The following is a 16,200-nucleotide window of genomic DNA, read 5'->3' on the forward strand; positions in this document are numbered from 1 at the left end:
TGCTTTATTAAGATAAAAATTTTTATTTTTTGGTTGTATTCAATGGCTACCTGAAGGAGTTTTTCCCCCCGCCCCTCTTAGAGTAGAGATGTATCAGCCTCTGAAAAATCACATGTATTTTCATGGTTTCATAGGAGCTATGACTTACTTTCTCAGTGCAAGTCTATGAACAAAACACAAGCATAGTAACTTTGAGAGGAATTTAAGATGATCTATTCCCCGCTTCTTCATTTACAGGTAATGAGACTGACATCCAGATATGTAATGTGGCTTGCCCAGGGATCAGATAACCATAAGCGGTGTTGCCAAGACTCATCATTGTTAATATAACCTATTATTGTCTTCCATTAAAAAGCACTCAAAAAAAGTAGAAAGAGCACAACAATGAGAAAGTGTCTTCATTAAATATTTTGTGATATGTACATTGATTCCTTAGAGATATATAACTTCTCACTACCTTTCATATTTAAGTAAGCTTAGTTCTATAAAATACCACCACAGGAAATAAAGACCTGTAGCAACAATAAAGAAATTAACAGGAAACAGTAGGATTCCAGAACATCCTGGCATTATTGGGCAAAATGGGTTTCAGGGAAGCAAGCCTCTTAAGAAGTAATGGAGCATACCCTCTCCTCACTTATGTTTTCCTTATAATTATGTTCCACTTAAAAATGATTGTCCTATAGCTTGCACAGAAAATTAGAAGATCTATTACTGTGAGCATCAGGTAGATTCTAGGCTATGCAGGCTTAAAGTCAGCAGGGTAATCACTAGAGATTTCTCTGCTTCCCAGTGGAGCTCTCTAGACTCCAGTAAACACCACCCATAAATTCGATTTTGCCATGGTTCTTGGAAGAAGCCTAATAAATAAAAGGTGGGGGGGAGCAAAGAGAGAGAAAGAAAATGAATAACTACAACCATAAAACAATGGGAATGATGTTATCTTTTTTTTTCTTAGTGGGAACTTAAGAGAATAGTATGAACTGGTTCAGTAAACCTCAAAATATTGGCTGCCCACCTACATTGCTTTTTACCACTTGAGAAATGATGACTGTATGTAAATCACAACCATTTTATTTGTATCTTATAGATGTTCTGTCTAGACTCAGAGGAGGCAAAACTTATATGCATAAGTCATAGAGTATACTCATTTAACAAATAGGAAGATTTAAGAAATTTAAGATCTTAACGGATGTGTCATTGTCCACAAGCTGTGTTTCTGCAAAGTGGAGATCTGCACATCTTGGATAAATTTCTAATTAAGCTGAACAGAAAAATTTCAATTAAGTTTTAAAGCAGTTTGTTTTCCAGGATTCAGTCACTACCCACCGCTTTTTTTTCTTATTTTTCCCCAATATGTCAAAGTATGGAATAGGTAAAATCAGAGCTCTTCTGTATAGCACATGAACTCATCTGGTATGACTATACCACATTCAAACCCCAATTAAGTGTCAGCTATTGTAGGAATTGAAGGCATTGAATGGACACCTGCAACGTATTTTAAATAGTTTGTGTGCATGTGTCCAACTTTTGTTTTATATTGTTCAATAAATTCTAAAGGCAATTTTCATTGTATTTGTTCACAAAATCTCTCTGAAATCCTAGTGATGAAGGGCAGATCTTTTGTTAACTATCTTTTTAGATAAAGACCGCTTCTATGTTAACCAATATCATCATTATATAGAGTTATTTTGTTTTTGTTTTTAGTTAGGGAGAACAAACCACTTAATACTAGGTTTTTAATGAGTTCCAATGAGAGTGGAACATTAGATGATTAAAGCTAGATCTATAATGGTTTAAAAAATGAAATCTTCCTCATGCATTTAATTTGGTGTAAAAAGGAATGTAAGCCGCTGCTTGCTTTCAGTTCTACTCTCCACTAAAAATAGCACAAGTGAAAAAAGAGAACTTGATGATTATATGATTTTTATTTTTTTGGAGCTTTTGTTTTTTGTTCAGTGTAGCCACAGCTAACGTGAAATAATCTTAAAAATGGTTTAGATATATGCTTGGCACATGGTTAACATTTATAAAAGTAGCTTGTGCATAAAGAATTACACATTTTAAATATTGTAAGCATTACTAAATGGTATAATTGTTCTTTTGCTATAAATTTAAATATTTATACATTTTTGTAGAATTAAAAAAAATACCAATTTAGTTTTCTGCTACATGCTGTCTTTTTAAAAAAAAATGTTAGCATTTTAAACAAACAAGTTCAGTGTTTCATGCTTATGCTCCATTTTGTAGATTATTTAAATAAATGATTAAGTGCCTATGGATATCTCTTAGCAGTAAGAAAATATTGTGATCCTACAATTTTGACAGCAAAAAATATATAAAATAGAAACATTAAAATGTGCATGATTTGAAGAATTTATCATTTTATTTATTTTTCTTCTAAAATGATTTGAAATTGATCATTTTTTTCTTTCTGGTTTATAAAAGTGAAACAGGAAAGCTAAAATGTTTCATATTATATGATGAAAATTTGGGGCACCTGGGTAGCTCAGTCAGTTAAGCGTCCGACTCCGGCTCAGGTCATGATTCTGCATTTCTTGACTTCCAGCCCCACATTGGGCTCTGGGCTGACAGCTCAGAGCTCGGAGCCTGTTTTGGTTTCTGTGTCTCCCTCTCTCTCTGCCCCTCCTCTGCTTGCTCTCTCTCTCTCTCTCTCGCTCAGAAATAAATAATAAAACATTTAAAAACAGAAAATTATTCTTCAGACTGATGTGACTCATGGCAAATTCCTTGCTTCTGATACTGGAATCCTAGATGACCCTCTGTCACGGTTAGGAGGGGAAGGTAGAAGAGGCTACCACTTCCAAGGATAGTATCTCCCAGGATCAACCCTGCAAAGCTAGTCACACACAGACTCGAGGGAGAGAGTTATCCCTTCATTTGCTAAGCTAAAAGAAAGAAGGAAGAAAAAAAGGGAGGAGAGAAGGAAGGGAGGAGGATGGGAGGATTCTAACGCTAGTTTCATATTTTATTTTATTCTGAAGAAAACTCACCTAAAATATCGTTCGCATGATTCGGAAGCTGATTGATTTGCAAACACCATGAATAGCTCATTAACTTTCCAAAAAGTTTTCTATGACTATTAGTAAGAGGAAAGTACGTCGTCTAGACTTTGTGTCTCACGCACCCTAAGAAGTCCCTTCTTGGCTTTCTGTACCCAGGCGGGACTCTCTGTTAAACCGGCTTTCTGTTTTCTTACTCTTGCCCAGCAGCACAGCCTTGCATTTCAAGCACTAACCAGGCTAACCAGTAAAGCAGCTCCTAGTAAAGCAGGAGTAAAGTCCTGTACCTTACCTGCTTTGCTTGTCTTCAGCGCCTGGTAGCAACAAAACGTGGGCTCTTCTGCTCAACAGCGGCTCCTTCCTGCGTCCTCAGTGAAGGAGCTATTTGCTGGCCGCTGATAACTCCCTCTTTACTGACATAACGATTATGTTTTGCCACGTGGCAGAGGATATTACCAGGCTCAGCTTCTACCATCAGAAAGAGTTGGCAGAGAATCGACTGAATTTCTGCTGACAAATCTCTTCACCAATTTCGTGGAGCGGAAACCTAGATAAACACACAAACGCCTGTTCATAATTTTCTGTTAAGGAGACACGTGAGCCTGGCGCAGCAAGAACCCCGTGCGGACCACGTGGTAACTTGTTTCCCAAGGTGGAGACCAAGAGATGGGCCCTGTCGAAACGATTGAAAACGGCCTTCACAAGGATGAGTGGCACCTGTGCTCTGGGCACCTGCCCGGGAGGCCTTCCTCCTTCCTCTCCTCTCTTACTATTGGAGCGCTCCAGAATGCAAGCCTTGGTCATCGTCTCTGATTTTTTTTTTTTTTATAAGTTTACTTATTTATTTTGTGAGATAGAGCACGAGCGGCGGAGGGTCAGACAAAGAAGGAGAGAGAGAATCCAAAGCCTGACGCAGGGCTCAAACCCACGAACCATGAGATCATGACCTGAACCCAAATCAAGAGTTGGAGGAGGCTTAACCAACTGAGCTACCCAGGTGCCCCGGTCATCTTCTCTTAGATACACTCGCTCCTTTGGGGATTTCTTCTAGAACTGTGGATTTTGGTACCTGCCACAGGCTGCTCTCTACCAAATGCCTCTCCTGGGTCCAAACTCTTTAAAATTCAACTCTCCACTGGACTTCTCCACTGGATGACTAATACGCATACCAAACTTTATGTGTCTGAGACTGAAGTCCTTACTTTACCCGACAAATATGTTCAATTCAAAGATATCTTTCCATCTCAATTGGTGGCAACTCCATTCTGCCAGTGACTCAGTCCAAAAATATTGGTGTCCTTGGTACCTCCTTCTCAATTAGCAAATCCTGTTGATCCCACCTTCCCAATATTTCCCAGGTTCGACCACTTCTTGACACCTGTGCTACCCCACGCTGGTCAGGGTCATCATCGTGTTTACCACAGTGCTCTTGTAATTGGTTACACCCTTGCATCTTCCATCTGTTCTCACCAGAGAACCAGAATGATGCTGCCGGATGTAACCCAGTATGCCTCTGCGCTGCTCCAAACCCCCCAGTAGCTTTCTGTTTTACACAGAATAAACGACTGTGGCCTCACAAGAGCCTAAAAGCCACTGCATGCTTTGACCCCTGTATACTCTCTGGCCTCCTTTCCTACTCCTACCCCATCCGTTTGCTTCATTCCAGTCACTCCCCTTGCCATTTCTTTGAGCAAGCCAGGCGTGCTCTTGGTTTAGGGCCTCTGCCTGGAATACCTGCTCTGAGATATCCACATGCTAATTCCCTCACCTTGATTACAAGTTATGTTTTCAGGTGGCTCCCCTTCCCACTTGTTTCATGCATTGGCCTACCTCCCCTCTCTCGCCAAATGAGCCAGTCCATAATCCTGCTTCACCTTTCTGTTCCATAGCACTTATTACCTGCTCACATATTATCTAGTTTACTTATTTATTATTTTTTAATGCTTACTTATTGTCTCTTTCTCTCCAACTCACACCCCTACCAAGCATCCACCACTTGAATACAAGATACCAAAGAGCAGGGATCTCAACATCATTGTGATACATTGCATGTATCTAGGACACAATGCCTAGTACATACTAGGCATCCAACAAATATTTGTTGAGTATTGAATTAATCTGCATCTTTTCTCCCCTCTACTGGTGTACTATATTCCTACATGCAGAGGACAAGGGGGAGGCAGAGAGAGAAGGACTTAAATATTTTTCTCATTATTTTTGCGTTGATATTTTAGCTTCCTCTTTACTTTTTAAATGTCCTCCCGTAAGAATTACACTGTCTTTCTTCATTGTAAAACAGTTAATTTTTAAGATAATACATTTGGAACTTGAGAAAATGCATAATTATATGAATATTACAGTAATTAAATTTGATGTGACCCCGATGGGCATTTTTCCTCTAAAAGAAGCATGGTATTTTGTGATAGGATAATGAAATGTTAGGATGACAGGGCAACACCTGAAATGTAAAAAAAAAAAAAAAAAAAAAAAAAAAAAAAAAAAAAAAAAGTTTGCTATCACAGGCGAACTTTATTTGTACAAATTGTAATTTCTAAGCTTTCTTTCGTTTTTTTTTTTTTAAGTTTATTTATTTTGGGAGTATTAGCGGGGGAGGGGCAGAGAGAGAGGGAGAGAGAGAGTCTGAAGCAGGCTCCATGCTGTGAGCATGGAGACCAAAGTGGGGCTCCATCTCATGGACAACAAGATCATGGCCTGAACCAAAATCAAGAGTCAGATGCTCAACCAACTGAGCTATCCAGGTGCTCATCTAAGATTTATTTCTGAAAATTGCGTCCTTAGACATTTCTGAAATGGACTTCAGACATATTCTGAAAACTGCACTTAGACATTTCTAAAGATGTATGTTTATGCATTTAAAGAAAATACATAGTATAAATGTATACATTTCAAATTTTAAAAATACTGAAAGTTAAATTTTCCCTGCTGTGCCGTTCGTTGGGGTCAAAATGTATGTGCACAAGTCTCTGGATGTGGGCAAGTAGGTGGCCTGTTCCCTATTATGTTCCCAGGTCTAAAGTGGTATTACCTCTACACTAGGACTTTCTCTTTTCCATCTGCCATGGGCAAATCCAGGAAGCTCTAACCACTATGTCACTTTTGGCAACAGGTGAAAGTAGAGGCTCTTGTTAACTGCAGTACAGGGGGCAGACTTGGAAGATCTAATGACAGTTGCTTGCACCTGTCAGAAATCCATTTCAATACCAGTAAAGCACCAGAAGAGCTATTCTTGTTTAGATAAGCACGGGGGTCAGTCTTATTTGCCTTGAAATGCGTCCTGACCTTCTAACCCTGTAATTAGAGTGTAGTGGGAAGAATACGGATTTTGAAACCAGGTGACTTATATGGCCATTTCATGTGGGCCACACATCTGCAAAGCTGCAAGCCTCCTGGTCCTTATCAGTCAACATGCCCACCCAGGGCATACCTTGAAGAGCCCTTGGGAGGGTTAGCAATGATTCAGGTAAGTGTTTCTTGAACAAAATGCAAGATACACAGGGCCGGTTTATGCTGTGTCTGGCATGCTCATTGTCGATTCCTCGATCTAGAAGAATAGCTGACACAAAGCATGCTTTTGATGGATAGGAAATGTCCAAGCATTTCGTACTTATCCCTCATTTTCCCACCGCGTGTGGAAATAAGCTTCTGTTTTGCACAATAAGCAGCTAAAAGCCCTGTGTTTATCCCTGTGGCCCCACAATCAGTGGGATAGGATTTAAACTAGAGCACCCTGAAGCAGATTCATTCTGGAATTTAGGAACTTTATGTAAGAAGCACTTCAGATCAGCTTCTCTGAAAAGAAGCAACATAGATTTGCAGAAGCCCAGAATGCAAACATTTTAAGCTGTTCCTCAGTAGCTACCGAAATACAAAACTCCTTGTGATAAGCTCTACTGATCCCTGATTCTGGGTTCTGCAGATAAATATTTTTAAAAGATGTCCAATGCTGTTAGAGTTATTGCTGCTTTGTTTTTCAAAAGACTTAATTATCAGCAAAGCTCAAGTTAATGTACATGTGCCTATACACGAGTCATTATATAAATTAGTTCTGACCTGAGAAGCTGAAGTTGCCTATAGCATTGAACTTAAAAATATCATTAACTATTACCAAGGACTAAAAATTAGAACCATTTATTTTGCCCATAATGACTTGTTAGAATATTTTCTGATTAAAAAAAAAAACTATTTACGGAGAAAGTCACTAAGTGAGAAACATTTGACTACAGGTACAGTTTGTGATTCTGAAACCATTTGGTTTTGGTCAACTGCCAGATTCTCTTAGAGGATAAAATTTATTGACTTTTTTTTTATGCTCTGAATTTTGCTAGGAAGCTTAGCATAAGAACACTTGGTGCAAGAAAGTGATCGCAGTGTGTGTGGTGTGTGTGGACTTGCAGTATGCATTATAATTAAACATCAAACAGCAGTTATTACCTGATTACTGTCTAATGTCACTATCCAAAAATTAAAGAAAGGTGAAAAGCATCTATTTGCATTTTCTAACAGTTAAGTTTAAATTGACTCATGAAGTCATAAGCTTCAGAAAGGGTAAGGGACCCAAGTAAAGCAAAAGAACTCACCTCATCCTTTGTTCTCCACTCAGGCAGAATGTTTCAATCTGATTCCCCGCCCTCCTCCCTTTCCCAACCAGGATGATGTGCTTTTGGCACTTCGGAAATCTGCCAAGATCTGAGGCAAGGGAAGGTGGGATTAAGGCAAAAAAAGCAGTTGAGAAAAGTGAGTTAAAAAAACAAAACAAAACAAAACTGAAATTCTTATAAATCTCTGTAAAAAAATATTGTTCTAATTAAAATAACACGCATATGTAAGGAAAATTGTGATCTGCTAACCCAAATGCACTGAAAACAAGAAGGATATAGTAACATGAATCCTTATGCTTATATGCTAGTATTTCATGGTTAGAGAACATGGTTAGAAAATCATTCTCAAATTAAAGCTCTTGAGCTAACATGTAATTACATAAATCTAGTTTCTGACAGATGCTCTGTGAGGAGACTGCTGTTTGAATATTCAGGTGGTGATGAAATGGGTAGACGGAGAGAAATGCTCACACATTTACTGTGATGTTGACTTATTTTATGACTTCCTGCCTACTATAACAACTATTTATTTTATTACTTGAAAATAAGAAGTATCCCCTCTACGTCAAAGCTGTATAGTCAAAAGAAAATGTCTGTGATGTTTCTTCAACATAGTTTGACTCAATTTTAACCTAACCCTCCATAATTATAGTAAATGTGTTTTTACAATAATGGGGTGCATTTGAAAGGATAGCACTGGAGTTGATAGATCCCAAGTGAATTGACAGTGGCAGCATTGGGAAAGTGTCTTAAAAATATTGCTTTCATGGGTCAACTACACCGACCATCCCTACCTCATACCCTCTTCTGATAAGAGGTAGCAAGCCCAAACAACAAGAATAAACACATGATTCAGAATGAGCCAATGGAACTCTCTGTTCCTGGCTGTGGTGATTGTTCCAGAAATGGACCTGTGACAGAAGCTAAGCCAATTAATTTTTTTTAAGTGTTGTATTTGGACCTATTGGGAAATATTCTCATTTTCTCTAAGAATCAATTAAAAGAGCCTGTGCTCCAGCCTCATGCAGAAATGAGTTGAAAGAAAATACAGAGAATAGAGAATAATGAAAAAGAGTTTAAAGAGTTTGGGGTCATAGATCCAAACATCACTAAATCCAGTCCTATCCTCATCCTTTCTTTTGTTTGACTAATGCATCAATAACTGCCTTTTTTCTTTAAACTAGTTTAGATTAGGTTTTAGGCACATGAAAATAAGATTATGCTAGCTAATCACATAAACTGGCTGCATCTGTTTCCTTATTTGTACAGTGTAAATGATAAAATGCATGTCATATATTTCTCTTTTTTCAATGTTTATTTTTGAGAGAGAGGAAGAAAGAAATAGAGCATGAGCGGGGGAGGGGCAGAAAGGGAGGGAGACACAGAATCTGAAGTAGGCTCCAGGCTCTGAACTGTCAGCACAGAGCCTGATGCGGGGCTTGAACTCATGAACCACGAGATCATGACCTTAGCCAAAGTTGGCCGCTTAACCAACTGAGCCACCCAGACGCCCTGTATGTCATATATTTCTTATAAACTGTAATCTATGCAAGTCATCTGACTGTATGTGAGTTAAGAGGGTATACAAAAGAAATTAGTTTTTTCTATCCACTCTTATTTCCAATACACCAAAGAAAAAGAGCATGTAAAACAGACACTATTATATACCCAAGTGACATGCTTACACACCATTAATGTACCTAGAGTTTAAGCTAAATGACAGTGACTTTTTTTCTTTAATGTTCAGTGTTTTAGTAAAAAAAAAAGTGGGCTTTAATATCAAAATTTCTCTCAATTGAGATGATTTTTTTAAGTTTTTATAAAGATAAAAATATCTTTTGGACTATATTAGCTACTTTTAAAATGTAATGGCTTCAAGTATAAAAATGTGTTTATTAAATAGCATCTGAGGTACAGTGATTATAAGCTATAATTCTACCTGTTTATAGCCAAAACCTTCACCTCTGTTAAAGTATGCCCTTGGTTATTATAAAGGAAGCCATTATAATTCTGCTTCCCATAAAATAGATTCTCCAAACCTGTAGCATCTAATAAGAAAGTCTTTTTAAAAGTTTTCTTTTAAGTTTATTTATTTTGAGAGAGAGAGACAGAGAGACAGAGAGAGAGCACACGAACACAAGGAGGAGAGAGGCAGAGAGATAGGGGAGAGAGAGAATCCCAAGCAGCATCCGTGCTGTAAGCATAGAGCCTGATGCAGGGCTTAAACTCACGAACTGTGAGATCATGACCTAAGCTGAAGTCAAGAGTTGAACACTTAGCTGACTGAGCCACCCAGGCACCCCAAAAAGTCTTTTTAAAATCAAGACACAACTAAGTGTCTTAGTTGTGGACAATGAGTGACAAGGGATATGACTGGATTAAAGCAATGATGAAATTTACTTTGGAGAAGATAAATCACTTTGTATTTGATTAGATCAAGTGAATGTTTTCATCACTTAAATTATCAAATAATACCAGCAATAACATGATTAACATGAGTAATATGAATATTAAGTAATATTCATCACAATTTTAAATTATGAATAGTCTTGTGAATAACATAAGTAATAATATGAAAATTAATACTCATCACAATATGAAAATTAATACTCATCACTTAAATTTTTTAAGCACTTATCTTCTGAGAACTAAAGCTAAATACTTTGTGAATGATTTAATAGACCTAATTTCCACTTTCTAGGAGCTTTTATAAGTAAGATGGTTAAATAATGATATTATGAAAAGACATCAACATTATTGTCACCCTTGCTTACCTTCATGTGTCATCTGAGAATATATTAACTTTGTAATTTTGTCTAGTATAATGGAGTAAATGCAATATTCTAGTAATACAATATCATTTAGTATATTGTCTGTGGGAAAGGTGTGCTATCGAGTCAGTGCTTGAAACCAAAGTAGCTGTGTTATAGCAAGAATAAAACCTCAAAGGTAATCCTTCAGAGGCCAAAGCAAGTATTTTTGTGACTGGCTTTCCTAATAAAGATGTGAAATCAAGACTTTTAATAGTTATAAAATGTAGACCTAAAGCCAATACACAAAATCTTAAATTATAAAAATATTCTTAAATTCTATTCAAGAGAAACCTTTCAAAACCACCCATCAATTAGCATGCACATGTGTGTCTGTGTATGTGTGTAAAGAGATCTTGTTTTAAAAACCAACAATAGATACAGGCTTGCGACCAGCCTAAGAATAATCTGCTATGCTTCCCTCGGTCTGATGGAACAGGTTTGGAGTTTAATTTTTTTTTTTTACATTTATTTATTTTTGAGAGGCAGAGACACAGAGCACAAGTGGGGAGGGGCAGAGAGAGAAGGAGACAGAATCCGAAGCAGGCTCCACGCTCTGAGCTGTCAGCACGAAGCCTGATGTGGGGCTGGAACTCACGAACCGCAAGATCATGACCTGAGCCGAAGTCGGACGGTTAACCGACTGAGCCACCCAGGTGCCCCCAGGCTTGGAGTTTAAAGTTGGGTATTCTGAATTCAGTCTTCTGCTAAACTTCAGAAAATAAAGCTTCAAGGCACTTTTGCCATCTCTGATAAGCACAGCAGGGGTGGGAAGAACAGTGGGGCTTCCTGTGACGATTTCCTGTCAGAGCTGATCTAACCCGGTTGCTTTCCAAGGTCACCTTTCTCTTTCAAGCTGCCTCCAGGATGTTTTCTCTGTGTATTCTTTTCCTAGGACTGTTTTATTTTTGAGAGAGAGAGAGAGAGAGAGAGAGAGAGAGAGAGAGAGAGAATGCCCACGGGGAGGGGCAGAGAGAGAGGGAGACACAGAATCTGAACCAGGCTCCAGGCTCTGAGCTGTCAGCACAGAGCCCGATGCGGGGCTCGAACCCACAAACCGCGAGATCATGACCTAAGCAAAGTTGGATGCTTAACCTACTGAGCCACCCATCTTTTCCTAGAACTGTTGTAACAAAGTACCAAAAACTGAGTAGCTTCAACAACAGAAATTTTTTCTGTCCCTATTCTGGAAGCTAGAAGCCGGGAATCAAGGTTTCAGCAGGACAAGTCTCCTTCTGAAGGCTCTAGGGAGAATCCTTCCTTGACTCTTCCAGTTTCTGGTGTTTGCTGGCAATCCTTGGTGTTACTTCACTTATAGAGAAGTATCATTTCAGTCATGTGGCCACCTCCTCTCATATTGTCCTCTCTGTGCCTATCTGTCTCCCCTTTTCATAGGCTGGTTGTATAGGACGAGGGCCTCCACTAATGACCTCATTTGTCTCACTTATACCTGGGAATACCTTATTTTAAATAAGGCCACATTCTGAGATACTGGAGGTTAGAATTCCAACATATCTCTTTGGGGAGACACAATCCAACCCATGCCATTTAAGGTTTGCCTCTTCCTTTAAAGCTCACTCACAAAAACAAAAGGGTTAAGGAAGTCATGGAGGCACTTTAGTTGCCTTCAATTACTGCTATTCTTATCCATGCTCTATACCTTATGCGTGCTTTGTCCCTATTCTTCCATACCCCCTTTTCTTCCAAAAACGTGAATATTGTTTTATACTCACACATTTTCTCTGTAATACTCTTCCCTATTCCCTACCTCCTTTATATAAATACTGATGATCACCAATCAGAACTTCCTCTAAGAAACATTAAGAGGTATGGAATGTTATTTTCAAGCTTTCCACTTGATTTGAGTCTCACCTCATGTGGTTCTAACGTCTACATGGACAAGACTCCATTAATAACCAGGGCAGTCAGGCCAAAATAAGAAACATTGCCGTATCACTGCAGTGGAGAAATCTCTCTGAGAATGTGGTAAGATGAAGAGAGCTGTCCCTTTCACTCCTTATTCTGTGAAATACTTTAATTAAAGAAATGGGGAATTGGAAGTGAAACACGATGAAACTCCTTCCTTGAAGGGTCAGACATTTGGTAACCATGTGTAACAATCTGCTTTTCATAAGGAAAGGGGTTCTTTTGAAACTTTTTTTAATGTTTATTTACTTTTGAGAGAGAGAGAGCGAGAGAGAGTGTGGGAGGGACAGACAGAGAGGAGGACAGAGGATCTGAAGCAGGCTCTGTGCTGACAGCAGAGAGCAGCCGGACATGGGGCTTGAACTCAGGAACTGTGAGATCATGACCTGAGCCAAAGTCAATGCTTAACCAACTGAGCCACCAAGGTGCCTCAAGGAAAGGGGTTCTGATGATGGCTTTTGATTTGCTTGGTAGGAGTTTATATACAGGATTGTTGCCAAAAGTAATCTTTTCTACCTGTCATCATTTTTCCAAAATCTCCTGTTAGAACTCTTCACACTGAATATTAGGTTAAAGGTATAGAGATGTTGCTATACCTCAGTCTTTAAGACAGGTGGTGCTTTCTGCTGCCAGCCTGTGCCATGAAGCATTGCTCTATACTGATAAAGCACAATGCCCAAAGACAATGAGAAACACACCCATTGTCAAACAAAATCAAGTTTATTAATTTGTCACAGCAAGGTGAATATCATGGTGAACCACGGGATGTCTTTGTAAGAGAAAGTTGGTAGGTCAAGAGGAAGAACTGTCTGAGCAGAGGAAGTAATATATGCAACGCATAAAGATACAAATTTCGTTGGGGCGCCTCGGTGGCTTGGTCGGTTAAGCGTCCGACTTCGGCTCAGGTCATGATCTCACGGTCCGTGAGTTCGAGCCCCGCGTCGGGCTCTGTGCTGACAGCTCGGAGCCTGGAGCCTGTTTCAGATTCTGTGTCTCCCTCTCTCTCTGCCCCTCCCCTGTTCATGCTCTGTCTCTCTCTGTCTCAAAAATAAATAAACGTTAAAAAAATTAAAAAAAAAAAGATACAAATTTCGATGGTACAATTTTAAGGAGCTGTATGAGTTTTACTGTGCCAGGAGCTTGCAGTTTATATGGGGGCAGACAGGAATAAGAGGGGGCCAGGTCATGGACAGCTCTGTATGCCTCACAAAGATTTGGAGGTTTTATTTGCATTTTAGAAATACCTCTTTAAAACCAGAAGGGATAGAATAGAGAAGTTGAGACTTTTGCAATAGATTAGGCTTGAAAGGATTAGACCTTGAAATAGAGCTGTGACTTAGGAGTGATTTGTGGGTTGTGTCAGAGATGAAATTCTATGACTTAATAGGTGATGGGGATGAAGTAGAAGGAAGAATTCAGGGCAGGAATAGCAAATAGATTTCAATACAGAGTGATAACTCTGATGAATTTAAAGTGCCTGCCGGGAGTCCTCAGTTCAGAGTGATTGGAGGGCTATTTGAGCATGTTCTAGAAAAGTGATGGATTAAACATAGTTGGTTGGCATGAAGGGAGAGATGGGGTACATTTGTCATGTGAAAATGGCATTATTGGTTGCCTAACTAGAAACTGTTTCCCCATTCTCTCTTCCTTCAAGAACTTTAATTTTCTCCCAGACAGCTACTCTGGGATATAATTCATATTCTTTGAGAAAAGTTGTTCACATAAGGAAACTTCAGTAGATATTCATGATAAGTTATCCAATCCATCTTTGCAGATGGATTGGTTTATGAACTGAGGCCAACGCTAATCACCACTTGACACTTCCCCAAACATTGTGGTTAGTTTAGGAATGAGCATGGCAGTTCAGGTCAGTGAGATGCCAGGGGAGTTTTTCTGTGAGTTTGTAGGAAAGAAGCTTCCTGCTCTTAAGAGTAAGCCAGGATTTAAGCCAACCTTAATGATATAATAAATATCCTTGTTTAAATCAGTTTAAGATTTCTGTTACCTGCAGGTAAGAAGCATTAATTAATAACTTCTTTCTCCATCTAGCACAGCTCCCATATTTCTACTTTCAGTGACAATGTGGATGTTGGTTCCATTCATTAAGCTGGAAAATAGAAGAGAGAAGGTTTGATAGGTAGTTGGATTTGTGAGACATGTAGGACATCAATAGAAAGATACCCAATAAAAATACGTATATGCATGTCTAGACTTCAACAATGAAATCTAGGTTGGAATTTTAGATTTGGAAATCATTAATGTACAGTAAGTACTTTAAGGAATTATGCAAATTAGATATTATATCACCCTAGGGGATGGAAACCAGTGTGTGTGTGTGTGTGTGTGTGTGTGTGTGTGTGTGTGTGTGTGACATAGTAATACAGTAGCTGGGTTGGATAGAATACAAAATATGAGCATATATTGAATGTAATGGAGGAAAGTATTGTGTCTTAAAACTTTTACTTTTTTAATTATGTATATTTGTGTTCTGGGTCATAATATAAAATATATTTATTACTATACATAACAAAGTTTCCAAAGCATTAATATAGAGTGAGAAGTAGAGAAAAGTGGCAATAAAACTGGGGGACCGTGTAAGGAGAAGGCATGGGAAGAGAAATCTGAATAGGAGGTGATAGAGAAAGTAAAAGGGAGCCAGGGAAGTAATGAGCTGCAAAACCCACATGGAATGCTCTCATCTCTTTTCAAATCCATCTATAATTCCCTTTTAACGAAAATTTCTTATGCAACCACAGGCTGATGGATGTCACATTTGGGTAGTTCAACATTTGGTGTAGTGCCTATTACACATCTTATCTGTCCTGCCCCTACAAACAATATACCCTTACTTCACACCCACTGATCCTATATGCCTGGCTCATCCAGTCTCCTGAGTCTTGAAGCCTCATCTTTTTCTCAATACCCCATTTCTTTTTCCATAGTAATTTCTGAACTTTCATCAGCTTCAAAAAATTTTTTTCAGCATCCTTTCATACCTGCTTAAGAACCCTCTACTTCAGGAGGTGCCCGGATGGCACAACTGGTTGAGTGTCCAGCTCTTGATTTTGGCTCAGGTCATGATCCCAGTCATGGGATCCAGTCCCATGTCAGGCTCTGTGCTGAGCGTGGGGCCTGCTTAAGATTCTTTCTCTCCCTCTCCCCACTCACATGTCTGCTCTCTCTCTAAAAATATTTCTTTTTACTTTGAAAATTAAAAAAAAAAGAATGCTCTACTTCAGGTATTTTAAACTTCTTAGATTACTTCACACCTTAATGACTAAGAATATAAAACATGACTAAGAATGTAAAAAAAAAAAGCAAAGAAAATCATCAGTTTCAATTCTTAGAGCTGAATTATCTCACATAAATACAGTATTTTTCAATGAAAAGTTTAATGATATTGGTGCATGTGGATTTAGATTGACAGACTGAATTAGTTTTCTTTACTTAAATCATAGAAAAACCTCATTTTCACAGAGAAAGCTGTAGTGTGATGTTAGAGGAAATCCCCACAGACTTAGTTGGATCAAAATTGAATTCTGCTTTTAACTAGATCTGAAACAGCATGGATCACTGTTTTTTGCAGAATCCTATGTAGTCATAAAAATTTCATGCTGGAGTCAATGGTATTTTTTAAATCAATGGTATTTTTTAAAGACTTTCTCTTCTTGTGGACTTGTTTGAGAAGCTAGAAGTATTAATTTGCTTTCTCATCAAGGTACAAACCACATAATGCTGCATAATGAATATTCTAATACACTGTCTATTCAATGATTGCTTCTTTGTTATGTAATATGTACCATAATTTCCAAATATGTCTGG

This window comes from Panthera tigris, chromosome C1 (assembly GCF_018350195.1).
Source record: "Panthera tigris isolate Pti1 chromosome C1, P.tigris_Pti1_mat1.1, whole genome shotgun sequence".
Classification (NCBI taxonomy): domain Eukaryota; kingdom Metazoa; phylum Chordata; class Mammalia; order Carnivora; family Felidae; genus Panthera; species Panthera tigris.